The sequence below is a fragment of the Miniopterus schreibersii genome (assembly GCF_964146895.1).
Source record: "Miniopterus schreibersii genome assembly, chromosome: 1".
Lineage (NCBI taxonomy): Eukaryota > Metazoa > Chordata > Mammalia > Chiroptera > Miniopteridae > Miniopterus > Miniopterus schreibersii.
The window spans coordinates 14,068,833-14,083,554 of record NC_138101.1 but is presented as its reverse complement, the minus strand read 5'-3'; the positions used below and the strand labels follow the sequence as shown (position 1 = coordinate 14,083,554).

Sequence of the window (14,722 nt, the reverse complement as noted above, 5' to 3'; positions counted from 1 at the left end):
ACTCAAAACTTGAAAACCTGCCTTTCTACAGAGCACACGATGTCATTCGTTCCGCAGTCGGAGTGAACTTGCTAGGCTTGCCACCATCCTCTTTGTGTTACCCCTTCACTTGGCATCATGAACACAACAGTAGATGAATGTACCAACACTGGTTGGCAATACTTGGTTGGAAGCTGGTAGGTAATTCAGATGATCCAGGCAATGCTTACAGCTATATTTAGATGATCTCAAAACTGAAAACACAAAATTTCATTGTATAAAGAAAATGTGTGACCCTAGAGGAGTATGTCTGTGAAAACTTAGGAGTTTTTAAAACTCCATTTTAAAAACACTTGTGTTTACATGATACAGTCTCAGATTCTCCCTTAATTTTCACCACCCAAGGGGGAAAGGCCAGGGAAGGTAATGTCTAGTTTCATTCAATGTCATCCTCATGTCATACTATGGATTACAAAGTAATTGAAGGAAAGAATGAGGTAAGTATCTGTACTGAGTTAGAGAGATGTCCGCACCTTATCAAGTGGCAAAAACAATATGTGAGAATAGAAAACAGGGACTCAAACAGATGCTTGTGCACCAATGTTCACAGCAGCGCTGTTCCCAACAGCCAAAATGTGGAAACCACCCGAGTGTCCACCCACAGATGAACAGATAAACAAAATGTGCTCTATAAATACAATAGAATATTATTCAGCTATAAAAAGGAGTGAAGTTCTGACATACACTATAACATGGATGAATCTCAGGCACATTAGGCTAACTAAAATAAGCCAGGCAGGAGAGGACAAGAATTGTATAATTTCCCTTATATGAGCTATCTAGAAGAGTTAAATTTATAGGGATGGAAAACAGAATAGACATTATTAGGGGCTGGAGGGAGGGGAGACTGGGGAGTCATTGGTTAACGGACAGTTTCTATTTGGAGGGATGCAAAGTCCCTAAAATAGATAGTGGCAATGGTTGCATATCACTGGGAATGTACTTAATACCACTGAATTGTACACTTAAACATTGTTAAAATGGTAAATTTGATGTTAGGTGTCTTTTATCACAATAAAAGTTTTTGAAAGACCAATATGTTAAATAACATGTGTGATATGGTTATATATATAAGTTTGTGTGTGTGTCAACACATACATATTATATGCATGCATTTGTAAATGCATAGAAAATTTTCTCTAAAATACATATAAAATTGTTAAGAGTGAGGAATGAAGGGGTGTGTTGGGGGTTGAATTGTGTCCCCCCAAAAAGATATGTTGAAGTTCTAACCCCCAGAACCTCAGAATGTGACCTGATTTGCAAACAGAGTTGTTGCAGATGTAGTTAAGATGAGGTCATAGTAGGGTGGACCCCTAATCCAATATGACTTGTGTCCTTATAGGATTACAGCCTTATGAAGACAGAAACACAGGGAGAACCCATGTGAACGCAGAGGGCTGAAGTGATGCATCTATAAGACAAGGAATGCCACGGATTGCTGGCCAACCACCAGAAGCTAGGAAGAGGAGAGGGAGGATTCCTGAACAGGCCTTAGTGGAAGTATGGCTCTGCTGACAACTTAATGGATTCCCAATTTCCAGAACTGTGGGAAAATAAGTTTCTATTGTAACTTATTTTTACAACCAAAAAAATGTTCACATAACTTCATTAGTCAACAGGAAAATGCAAATTAAAACTACAACGTGATGCCATCACCTACCCACCACAATGTCTAAAATGGAAAAGACAACACAGGGCTGGTGAGGATGCAGAGCACCTGGAACTCCTAAATATTGTTAGTAGGAACATACATTGGTATACACACTTGGAAAACTGTTTAGTAATGTATCTTAAAGCTGAAAATATAAATACCCGTGACCCAGGAATTCCACTCATCGAGATCTACCCTATAGAAACTTACAGATGTTCATCCAAAGACATATGCTGAAGTGTTCACAGTAGCACTATTCCTAATAGTTCCAACCTGGAAACATCCTACATGCCCATCAACATTAGAATGGATAAATAAATTATGATATATTCATACAGTAGGATACTACATAGCAGTGAAAATAAACAAATTATCGCTATATGCAATAACATGGAGGAATTTCAAGAACACAATGTGTTGAGCAAAAGAAGTCAGCTACAAAAAAAGTTTGTACCGTATGATTTTATTTATGCACAGTTATAAAGTAGCTAAAACTAATCTATGTTGTGATTATTCTTGGGGGAGTACTGGCTAGGAGGAGGCTCAAGGGGAACTCCTAGGGAACTGGTGACATCCTTATTCTTGTCACTGGTGGTTAGATGGGGGTGATAGTTTATGGAGCTGTATGATTATATACTTTTCTGTATGCATACTCTAGTTCAGTAAAATCCTGACTTTAAAAAATGACTTACAAAGTTATCCATTTTAGTATTAGATATTGCCACATTTCTTTTGTTTTTTGAGATGCTATTGTTTTTCTCGTCTATTAATTCAACAAATTTTTTAAAAGTTACTAACTATATATAAGGCACTGCGCTAGGCAAAGAACTCAACTCCACCGTTAGGAAGGTCAGGCATGTTTGGAAGTTTGAAAAACTCTGTTCTAGAAGACGCTTGTCAAGACTTTCTATTAATCTTCCAGATTCTTTCCTATCAGAGCTTCATATTCCCTCGTTGGCTTCCGCATAAAACTGTTTTGACATAGTGGTCACCGCCCAGTTGGTGTTTTTGGCTTTTGCCCAAGAAAATCCTGCTTTCTGATCTCTGGTCGCTTGCTCTCCCCAGCTGTTCCTAATCTTTAAACTTTTAGTCTGCTATCTTGACTAGATCAGATTCTTCCTGGCTCCTCTCTCCTATCACTCCTTTAAGAATTTAAAGAATGAAAAATTCCTTCAAGTCACTATTTCTATCCTGTGAAGACTCAGACTTATTCTGGTCTCAGAGCATTAGTCACTATTATATGTCTGAAATATAATTGTTGCTATTCCAAAGGGATATAGTTTGCTTTCCTGTTTTGTATTAAAGTTTGTATTGGTTACAAAATTTTCAAGAGCAAATACTCTTGACTTTAATAACAGGTAAACAAATATCACCACTATCATTTAGCATTATTTGGGAGGTTCTAACTATGTAATAAGACAAGAAAAGCAAATGAGAATTTCAAATATTGAAAAAGAAAAGGCAAAGTTATTTTTGTTTACATATAATATACTTTCATGCCTAGAAATCCCAAATGACTAATAAAAATAATAAATCAATATAAGAATCGGTAGAGTGACTGACTATAGGATAAATATTTTAAAAAATCAACAACTTCTCTTTATATGAGTAATACGTTATATATAGAAATTATAAATCTTTTAAAAATGGTGTTATGAACAAATTTAACAAGGGAAGTTAGAACTTATATGAATAAAGCAGTACAATTTAATTGAAGAAAATAAAGGTCTTAAACAAATGGAGACACATACCAAAATCTGGGCTTAGAAAAAAATCATGAAAATAAAATCCTTTCCAAATTAATAGAAAAATGTTATTGAATTCAGTCAAAATCCAACTAAACAACCCAGTAATAAAAAGGATATGAAAATAAAAATTCAAAAGCAAAATAAGTCAGTCGGAGAAAGACAAATATCACATGATCTCACTCACATGTGGAATCTAATGAACAAAATAAACTGATGAACAAAATAGATCCAGAGACACAGAAGCATGGAACAGATTGAGGGATCGCAGAAGGAAGGTGGGGGTGGGTGAGTGGGGGTGGGGGAGATTAACCAAAGAATTTATACGCATAAATGCATAACCCAGGGACACAGACAATAGTGCGGGTGAAGGCCTGGGGGGAGATGGGGGTGGGGTGAAGGGGGTCATTGGGGTAAAAAAGGGACATCTGTAATACTTTCAACAATAAAGATAAATTTAAAAAAAATAATTCAAAAATTGTGAAGAGAATCTTGAACAAGAATAATAAAGAAAATAAAAATATTCACCACATATTTTTTAAAAGTTCCATAACGTGACTGCAGTAAAAATAGCTTAGTATCTCACATAGATAATAGATAACCCTATCACAGACTTAGAGAAAGGTCTTTTATCGACTGGGTCCTTGTAAAGGAGCCACACCTGACCACAATAGGACGCTAGGTCCCTAAGGAAGGTAACATTCCATTGAGCTCTGCTTTCCTGAGCCTTTTTGTTTCTTTTCTTTTTTAAAATATATCTTTATTGATTTCAGAGAGAGGAAGGGAGAGGGAGAGAGACAGATAGAAACATCCATGATGAGAGTCATTGATCAGCTGCCTCCTGCACAACCCCTACTGGGGACCGAACCTGCAACCCGGGCATGTGTCCTGACCAGGAATCGAACCTCGGTCTCCTGGATCCTAGGTCAAAATGCTCAACCCCTGAGCCACACCGACCAGGTCCCTGAGTGGTTTCATTCTTTTTCCTCCATGCAGTCAGGCAGCCAGGCAACACCCTTATAGCAGGCACCCGCCTGGGCTGTAAAGAGCCACCAGTGCAGAAGACCCTTCTACTGCTCTCAGAATTTGAAGTCCAGTGAGAGAAACTGGCAGTTACAATACTGAAGGACAGACAGCACATTGTCCTGTGGGGGTCTTGCTTCTCCCCACTTCCACAATCCAACAAGTATGTGTCCCTCAGCCAATGTCAGTGGCATTTTCCTAAAGAGCCACACTAATGAAATTCCCAGAAAAGCTCATGTCCTGCAGCAGCCAGCTAGAATGTGAATTATATCTCACTAGGACAGTGCTTTTTCAAACTTACACTGCTAAATATTATAGCAATCAGTATACCAAAATCAATTTTATTTCTATATACTAGCAACAAACAATATAAAAATGAAATTAAGAAAACAATTTTATTCATGATAGCATTAAAAAGAATAAAATACTTAGGAACAAGATTAACAAAAGAAGTACAAGACTTATATACTGAAAACTAAAAAGCATCCTGTAAAATAAATAAAGACCTAAATAAATGGAAAGACACCCCATGTTCATGAATTGGAAGACTTAATAGAAATAAAACGGCAATTCTCCCCAAACTGATCCACGGATTCAAAGCAATTCCTATCAAAGCCACAGCTGCCTTTCTTGAAGAAATTGATAAGCTGGTCCTAAAATTCATGTGGAAACAGAGGGGATCCAGAATAGCCAAAACCATCTTCACAAAGAAAAACAAAGTTGGAAGACTCAGACTTTCCCATTTCAAAACTTATTACAAAGCTGCCGTAATCAAGACTGTGTCCTATAGACGTGAAGATTGATGTATAGATTAAGAGAATAGAATTCAGGGTCTAGAAATCAAGCTCCACGTCTGGAGTCAACTGGAAAGGTGGGGCCAAATGAAACACTACAGGATGTCCAGTTAAATCAGATAAACAACAAATAGTATTTTAGTATGTCCTGTATGATGTTCAGAACATACTTACACTAAAAAATTATTTGTAGTTTATCTGAGATGCAAATTGGATTGGGCAGGCTGTGTTTTTATTTGCTCAATCGGGCAGCCCAAAAACAGGGAAGCAGGGCAGACAAGCTTTGCCTCCCTTGTCACCTGCCGGGGCTCCAGGAAAGGGGTGGGGTGGGGGAGTCCTGAGTATTTAGTCACATCAATTTCTGCTCAAATGATTCTATTTTCTTTACACCCTCTACAAGAAAAATACTGCAAAGTGGTAAACTGTCTTTTACACCTCATTAAAAAAAAAAATCTCTTGGCTTTGAGTAAAACCATGATGAAAAGAGAGAATGAAACTAGATTCACCATAATTGCTGAAATAATTAAGGAACCGTCCGCGTTTCCCCATAAACACAGTTTCTATCGGTTTTTGTCTCCCTTGGTCTCTTTGTCTCCCCCTCCCCCCCCATGTGACTGGTCTGGAAATGGATCCCGGGATCCTTGGTTGGCATTTGCTTTTGGTACAGTCCGAGGTCACTTTGTGCAAAGTTTACAGCCTTTCCTTGATTACATTGCGCCGAAAGTGTTAACCCTGCAAGCAGTCACGGCGCAGATTTCCTCAATGAGACTCTTATGCTCCTGACAATGTAACTATTTATTTGCAAAGTCACAACCATTGACATTTGTGCTGCTCAACTCTAAGTGCTTCCAGTACTTTCTTTATGTCTCTGTTTTTCTTTATTAACTAAGAAAAGCAAGACAAAGTACAAATAACTGCTTATTCAGAAAGAAATCTCTGATTGTTCCTTAAACCTGCTCTGGGCAGCACATACAGACTTTTGAGTGATCTGGAAAATATGAAAAGCACTTGGCTGGGAGACAAAACCCAAACTGATCTGCGGTGATGGCGAAAGCAGAAATAGGAGCTCAATAACAAAAATAAATTTCTGTATGACTGATCCCGGCTTCGGCAGGGAGGAGACGGTCTCCGAAGTTCAACTTTTATCTGTGCAGCCCTTGTGGGAGAGAAGCGGCAGGGAGGGAGGGACACTTGTCTTTGGCTTCAGGGCCGGTCCCTCAATGGTTGGCTAATTGATTGAAAAAGGCAAATGGGGCCGCTGTCTTCCAGCCAAGGCTTTCATTCTGCCTCCGCCCCCCCTGGGTGCCCGGGGTGGGGACTCTCTGCGGCCCTCACCTGCTGCTTTGTTCCAGCAAAGCTGGCGTCTTGCTGCCGGAGCCACTCCCTCGTCCAAGCCAAGCCGTTGTCCCGGCTGTCCTGAGTGTGTAAACCCTGCCACCCCCAACTGCCCAGCCACCTGCCTCCTTGTCTTTAAATATCCCCCTGCAACCCCACCGCTTCTGGGAAGCTCTCCGGAATTGTCGCCGCCCACTTGTCTCCAGCTGCTGACACAATCCTCTCCCGGAGTTACTCTGAAAACGCTCACATCTCGTTTCTGTTGCTTGTAAGTCACACAGAGGGGGAGGCACAGGCGCCGTGAGGCAGGTGGGCGAGGGCTCATCCGCCGACTGTCAACAGCTTTGGGACCTCTGGCTGCAACAGTCGTGATGACACCTGACAGCTCCAGGGCCCTTGTGTGCCGAGCATGCACTTCACATTCCACACGCCTCCTTTTATTTTGACCCCACGTTAAAGCTGGGACATAGGTGCGATTACCCTCCCAGTTATACAGACAGGAAGGCTTAAGGAGAGCTAACAGAACCTGGTCAAGGTCAAGCAGCTCCTTCATGGTGGAGCTGGGACTGAGGCCCAAGGATCAAGCCCTTAATGTCAAGTCCAAGCTCTTATGGTGACCCAAATACCAAGTGAGGACCTTTATTATTTAACTTTCTCAACAGCCCCCTGAAGTGTGCACTACCCGCATTACAGTGGTGGGATGGCTAAGGTTCCAGAAAGTCTTAGGGGCTTATCCATAATCATGCCTCTGGGACGTAGGCAATGCTTCCAAATGGGAGGCTTAGACCTGCAGACGGGAAAAGAAAAATTAAAAAAAAAAAAAAATGTGTTGTGCTCTAACAAGTTTGCAAAATGCCAGGTCAAATCTACCTAAACAAGATTTTTTTCCTCCTTCTTATTTTGTGATTGCTTAGCCACAGGACTTTCTAGAGTCTCTAACATCATGCAGAAGGGGCACCGCAAGTCTCTCGAAAGGACTTAATAGGCGGCCTTTTCAAATATATTGGACCACACAACTTTTTTTTGAGATCCACCTATTAACACTTCTTTTTTTTTTCCAGTAATGTTTCCCAGAATACATGTTTGGAAAAACACTACACCACTTACGTAGTAACACCGCCAGGTAAGGAGAGCGATAGAGACGCATTTGCTGTTCCTGTGGCTGGTTAGGAGGTAGTAACAGAGTGCTCTGGGTGCCACCCAGGCTGGGGGAGCTGCCACTGGTCCTCAGGAGCCTGACCCCCAGATACCAGTCATTGGACTGGTGTTTGTTGCTGCTCCTGTCCCTCCTGAGCTCTGCTTTCTGGGTTCCTCCTACTGGATCCTAATGTGGGCTCAAGCACTTTATAGGATAGCTTATTGCTAAACCCAATAAAGTAAGACTCAGGGCCAAGTTTAGAGTCGGCACCAGCCTTAGTATAGGTTGGCATTTACCACTTTGGCTACCATTATTCAGTGTTTCGTATATACCGGGTTTAATACGGGCTGTTTCATTTAATCCATCCCTCAAACTGTGGTATAGATACTGTTGTAGAAGCCTCCAAAATGGCCCTTACGTGTTCCCCTCCTACACCGACTTAGGGCCTGCCTTGGTGACCAATATGACAGAGGTAATGGTGTGTGAAATTCAAGGGTTGGCATAAAGCCACTGCGACTTCCACCTTGGTCTCCTGGATTGCTTGCTCTGGGTGAGGCCAGCTGCCTTTTTATGAACACACTCAAGCAACATTGGGAGAGGTCCACCTGCCCACCGTATGAGTGAGCCGTATTGCAAGTGGACGTCAGCCCCGGTCAGACATTCAGATGACCGCAGACCCCAGCTGACATCTGACTGAAACCTCATGAGAGACCCTGAGCAACGCCCAAATCCCTGACCCGTAGGGATAGCTATTGTTGTTTTAAGCAAGCTAAGTTTGGGAGTGATTTGTAACTCTGAGCAATAACTAATACAGATACCATTACTATCCCCCATTTTTCATGGAAGGAATAAAAGCTGTAAGAGAGGGTAGGTTACTTACTCAAGGTCACAGGGCTTATGGCCAAGGACTCACGGTCCAGGTCACGGCCAGGTTATGTGGCTAAGGTAGGATGTTGCCAAGGATTCTTCTCCTTACACCCTAAAACACGGCCCCAGAAGCATGCTGCAGAATCCAGAATTCCATTTCTAGGCTCATATATTTAGTGCAGGGATGTGATAATGTGGAAAATGTTGGAGTCCATTCTTTACCTCTCATGAACTTCAGTTCCTCAGAGAGTAATATCATCTACCTGGTTGTGATGAAACAATTTAATATATTAAAAAGTTCAGGCAGATTCTAGGCACTGGATATTTTAAATTCCCTTCCCTTCCAGTTCCTTCTTTAGCATCAGGCTGAACTTTGGTGGTGAGGAAAACAGAAGGTTAGTCCAGCCAACAACCTGTCATTCCCACCCTACAGAGAATTAGCTCATCAAGATCCAGTCCTCACTGGCAGGAGACTGAGGAGAGCAAAAGACAGGAATTTTGAGCATGGGTTGCTTTGGGAGCAGGCAGGCTTGGAGGGGTGCCCCAGAGGGTTTTTGGAACAGCGAGAGGGCATCGTGAAGACCCGGAGAGGGCAGGAGTGGGGCCCAGCCACTGTGAGTGGAAAGGAACTTTTCTTCTAAATGTACCTAAGGCCCAACATCCCTGATCACATCAACAGAGATGAGTGTTATGTAACATCATGTTGACTATCTGCTGCCTCGTTTCAGCCAGGAACTAAAAAAAGAGTGCAGATAATCTCTACGAAGTTTTATTTATTGTTGTTTTAAAACTCATTTGAAGGCAAAAGTTCATAGCCCCAGGTATAAATATCTTCAGAGATCTACAAACACCCAAGTTAAGTTTCTTGGTTTAGGTCACATAGCTCAATAGAGGTAGAGTTCGGTCTAGGACCCAAAACCTACGCTGTAATCACTATGTTTGATCGTATCAATTTGTTTTGGGTTGAAAAGCACACATGTCATTTCTTCCAAGAAGCTTTTCCTCACTATCGTTGCCAAAGGTCATTTATTTTTAAAGATTTCAGGATGAATATGTAGCCTGACGTACACTATTAAACACTTTATTAATCAAATTTTTTGGAACACCTACTATGTGCCAGGCTAGGGACTCGGCAATAAACAAAATGCAAAACTCCCCTGCTTTTTTGAAGGTTACATTGAGAGGCGGGCGGGGTGTTGTAAGATTGATGATAAACACAGTTATATAATAAGCTAAGAGGTGCTAGAGGAAATAAAAAAAGGGCAGGGGCCGAGACAGGTTTTGTGGGGTGGTTGGTGCAGTTTATATAGAGAGGGTTCAGGAACATTCTCACTGAAAAGGTGACATCTGAGCAAGGCTGGAAGGAGGTGAGGGAGCAAGCCGTGTGGTGATCTGGGGGAAGAGCTTGCCACGAACGTATCTGTTACTAGGGAATTATTCTCGAGTTCTTTCACGCTTGCAATTTTCTTCTTCTGCCTCCTAGTAAATGCTCGGGAGTGTATATTTCATCTTCTGCTTTCTTTGGGTCTAATATAAGTGCTTCTGCAGAATGTTATTTGTACCACAGGCTTCTAATAAATGCTTGTCGAATGTTTTGGTTAAAGTCATTTTCTCACTATTGCCCTTTTTTAGGCAAGAAATGAAGGGGGAAAATCTACAGTAGTTCAGTACCCCGTCCAATAGTCTAAATTACTTAGAACGTACAAACCAACAGTTAGCTGTACTATCCAACATTCTGGGTTAGTATTTTCTGCCTTCCATAAACATTACGTCTAAAAATATTTGCAAAAGTCTTGGCTTCTTCTAAATTCAAAACAGGAAGCCCCTATAGTCTCTCAGCCGCCTTTATTCACCTCCAAACCTCAAAGTGGAATCGGCCATTACCAGTTTTTAATTGTAACCTTTTTGTACAATGAGCTCTGACACTTCTTGAAAATGGTTTCCTGCCTAAGCTAAAGACATCCTGTTATTCTTAATATTCTACACCACCTAAATATTAAGGTGTCTTGAATTCATCAGGACAGAACCATTCACAGCCAATAACTTGTTCCTCTTTGATTTCTGCAAAAAGTTACACTTCACAGAAACATGTTCCAATTTCCTTTTGAACAAGTCTCCGTTTTTATACCATTGAGACCCTGGCCTTGTCTGATCCGATGCTTTTCATAAGGTATATAGGCTGTGCTTCTTGTATTTGCTCTGATTTTTGTTTTTAAGAGACAGACTGAAAAATTAAAAAGAATTATAACAGTGATGAATATCTCATTGACCCCAAAGGTAACGATGTTGGGGAAAATTTAACAGAAAATCAAAGTCAAAAGACAGAGCCAGCCGTTGAGCAAGGAGTTAACATTACACATGAAACGGAGGCGAGGCAACATCTTAGTGAAACCGAAGGGACTGGGGAGTCGGGGGTATAATTCTCTAAAGGGTAACTGATCTCAAAGCCAACTAGGGAAGTAAAACTTGTTGTAAGAGAAAAGAAGAGCTTGCTGCTTTGGTACCTGTGGGCATGTGAAGGCCTTTGAGGATGACTATTAGACAACACAGATGCCGTCATTCATAGCGGTTTTTCCTTCCAGTATTTCAATTTGTAGCTACATTCTCTGAGTCGGTTCTCAAATGTATTTATGAATGCTTTATTTACCATATGGGAAATAAAAGCTCAACCATGCACCAACCATCCTGAATCTTAATCATTTCAGGATGTCAGATATAGAAAAAAGGGATTGTCTTAATTCTTTCGACAGTGCATACGATACGACGTGAGCAGCTGCTCGCTCTGTATGTGAGGCCTTTGGCAAATTCTTTACCATTCTGAACTTCACTTCCTTTAGCTGTAATACAGGGGTAATAATACAAAACTTAGATGGTGCTTAGGAACATAAAGAAAATAGCCCACTTATACTAGCTAGGCTCCAGGCACTCTTTAAAACCCTTTACATGTATAAATTTATTTAATTCCAGCAACAATCCTATTAACATAGGTTTCATGGTTTACAGATGAGGGACACAGGCACAAAGAGATCCAAGCCACGTGCTCGCAGCCACAGGATGGTGGAACTGGCCGCAAAGACCACGCACTCAAATGCCACCCTAAAATATTTCTTTAATGCTGAATGTTAAGCACAGAGTCAGTGCTCAGTTAATTTTTATTATTGTTGCTGTTGCTATAGAGAGGAGATACAATATCTCTTACGTAAGCAGATGATTGCTTCCTGGAACTCCCAAACCCATTCAGATGGGAAGAAAATCAGAACTGATAAAACAGAGACTTTAAAAATAATTGGATCAAGCACAACATTTCCTTTTGGATCACATGTCCTAGATTTACCATTGGAATGAACCAACTGGTCATCTTGATTTAAAAAAAAAAAGTATTGTTAAATGAAAATAGCAGATCAAGCTAATTTATTGGCTAAATCAATTGTTTATTCCATTTAAAATAATCAACCTGCCAATTCTGTGAAGACTTCCCCTACGGTTTTGTGGTTCTCTTGGGTGTCAGATGGAGGCAAAATGTTGACCTCCTTCTTTCAATCAATAAATGGACTTTGTAAACCGGTTACATCGTAGACGTGGCTGTTTTCTCCCAGCTACACATTTTTATATTCCGAATCTGTCACTTTTGCTGATGTGTGTAAAACCTACTTACATGTGTCCTTGTTGGATACTGTCAGAGAGCTGGGGGAGGGCTCTGTTCCTGCCACAATGTCAGGGGGGAGGTGATAAAAATGACTGTCAGGTTGAGTACTTAACTAAAGGTGTAAAAGTAGATCAGTGGAGATATTTTATCATACTCATTACAGGATGCCAGGGTGCAAAAGCTATGCCTGTCGTTTTTATTATTTTGTGGGCCATTTTGATGCTAGGACAAAAGTGTGGAAAGCTAATGACTATTTGAAGCAAAAAAAAAAAAAGGAAGAGAAATGAACTGAGTTTATTTGCAAGGAAATAAAAATAAACTGTCAGTTGAATCAGAAATAAAGAGGATTGCCTGGCTGGGCATGGCTCAGCGGCTGAGCATCGACCGAGGATCCAGGAGATAGAGGTTCGATTCCCGGTCAGGGCACATGCCCGGGTTGTGGGCTCGATCCCTGGTCGGGGGCGTGCAGGAGGCAGCCGGTCAATGACTCTCTCATCACTGATGTTTCTCTCTCTCTCTCTCCCTCTCCCTTCCTTTCTCTGAAATCAATAAAGATATATTTTAAAAAAGAAAAAAAGAAATGAAGAGGATTTCATGAAACAAGAGAACTTATATACCGTACTAATTGTGTGTGGGCAATGGTACAGCGACTCATTTGACTGAGCCTTTCAGATCGAAACCCTGGCTCTGCCACTTGCTCGATGTATACCCCGTAAGTGTTAAATGTTGCTATTTTATTATTATTGGTACATTTGTATGGGGTATAATAAAAATGGAGGTTCGCCTGAATTATGGTCCCTAGGAATGTAGGCATGAGAAAGGCAGAACGTCAGTCAACAGGTTGCTCCCCCTTCGGTTACTGTGACAGGGCTCCCGTGCACAGGCCTCAGGCTGACTTGTGAGATCCGTTTTCTAGGCAGCGCTATACCCAGCACAGTCGTCAAGCGCGCAGTCTTCTCAATCACCACCGGGGCTGGAATCCTGGCCTGGTGCTTTCTATTTATCATCTCACTTTTTCTGACTATCATCCTGCAGTTCTTACCTCCCCATCAGTATCCTGTAATAAAGCCCACATAGTCTTGGCACTATTATTAATCCATGTGTCACAGATGAGGGAAACTGAAGCTCAGAAGAGTGAGGTTCTTTGCTCCAGGACACACAGCTAGTAAGCGGCGGAGACGGGATTTGAACCCAGGTCTCGTTACGCCTAAGCCCACGCCCTTCGTTATTACTTTAGGGGAGAGTTCTGAAGCAGTGAAATAAGATGGAAATTTAAGGGGGCAAGTGCTGCTGGATGAGAGTGGACACCGTGGTTGGGTGCAGTTTCTCCAAATAGCTGAGTCAAGAGTGGCACTGGCCAGTGGGTGCCCATCAGAAGGAAGAAGACATGAAAATGGAGGCCACCTTTGGAGATCTTCACCCTTTTCTTAATCCCACCAGGGTTCAGCCCTAGAGAGTAAAGCACACTGACCCTCTCAAGACAGACTCCTCTCACTTTGCTCAGCTACACTGCACCCCAACTCACCCCAGGAAGCCGTTTGGCCTGCCACAATCACCCATAGAACCTTCCACCAGGAACATCTACCCAAAAGGAAAGAGTAGAGAGGCACGGAGTTTATTAAATTTCTTTTAGGCTCCCTGCCTGATTCTCTCTCCCGCTGCCTAACTTGTTTTAATTTCTCCCGAGGAAGCCCACGGGTATATGCTGATTTGCTTGGCTACAGTCACGGGCACTTTTTAGAAAAACAAAGCCAAGAAGAGCTGTGAGGCTCCCCCGTGACTTGCACCAGCAGCCAATAGTTGTTTTATTAAGTGCTGATTCCTCCTGCGGAGCTGAGTTAATGGAGGTGGGAAAAAAAAAAAGTCAGGGCCAAAACAAGGAACCATTCAGATGTAGGATTCAAAACATCAAGGTAACAGAGAGTTTCTGTACCAAGCCCTGTGGGGCCAAGTTCTATATGAATGAAAGGGGTGCGGTGGATCCCCATCCACCCCGCGGAGCTATTCATGGGGACCCAGCCCGAGGAAAGACCTATTACTCATGGCCCCCCTGCCCAGCCAGCTCAAAATGATTCCCTGTGGGAGAGTTCCTGGCATTTTGTCCAATTTCATCTTAAAATCGAAGTCTTACCTAAAGTTTTGTTGATTAGTAACATGTTGTGTTCTTGGGTGTTGGTTTTCTTCCCTTGCTTTTCTAAGAAGGAGGATTGTAGAGACTTGAAAACAAGATACAAATCAGAAAATAGAGGCTCGGATTAAGAATCTTGCGAAATGTGGAACAAAATACAAATTGGAAGGGGAATTGGAAGCGTTATAAATCACGGCTATCAGAACAAAACATCACTGCGAATGACACATCTGCAGCTCGCTACACTTCTCACCCTGGAGAGACTCCCTGTGTGCCTATCCGAGTGTGTGAGTGCGCAGGTGTGTGTGTGTAGTTGTGTGTTTGGGGGTGTGTTTTAAAAGGAGTAACCCAAA

The 14,722-nt window shown here is 41.8% G+C and overlaps 1 protein-coding gene across 2 annotated transcripts in view; it reads right to left on the bottom strand.

Annotated features, from left to right (window-relative positions):
- Positions 1–14,722, bottom strand: part of RBPJ (recombination signal binding protein for immunoglobulin kappa J region) — a 186,669-nt gene that overhangs the window by 122,863 nt on the left and 49,084 nt on the right. The window contains exon 1 of one of the 2 annotated variants that reach the window (XM_081130718.1): positions 6,591–6,704. The exons of the other annotated variant lie outside the window; for it this stretch is intronic. The gene's annotated coding sequence lies outside the window, so the exon portion shown is untranslated. Of the gene's footprint in view, positions 1–6,590; positions 6,705–14,722 lie in introns of those variants that run through there. 2 annotated transcript variants of the gene reach the window in all.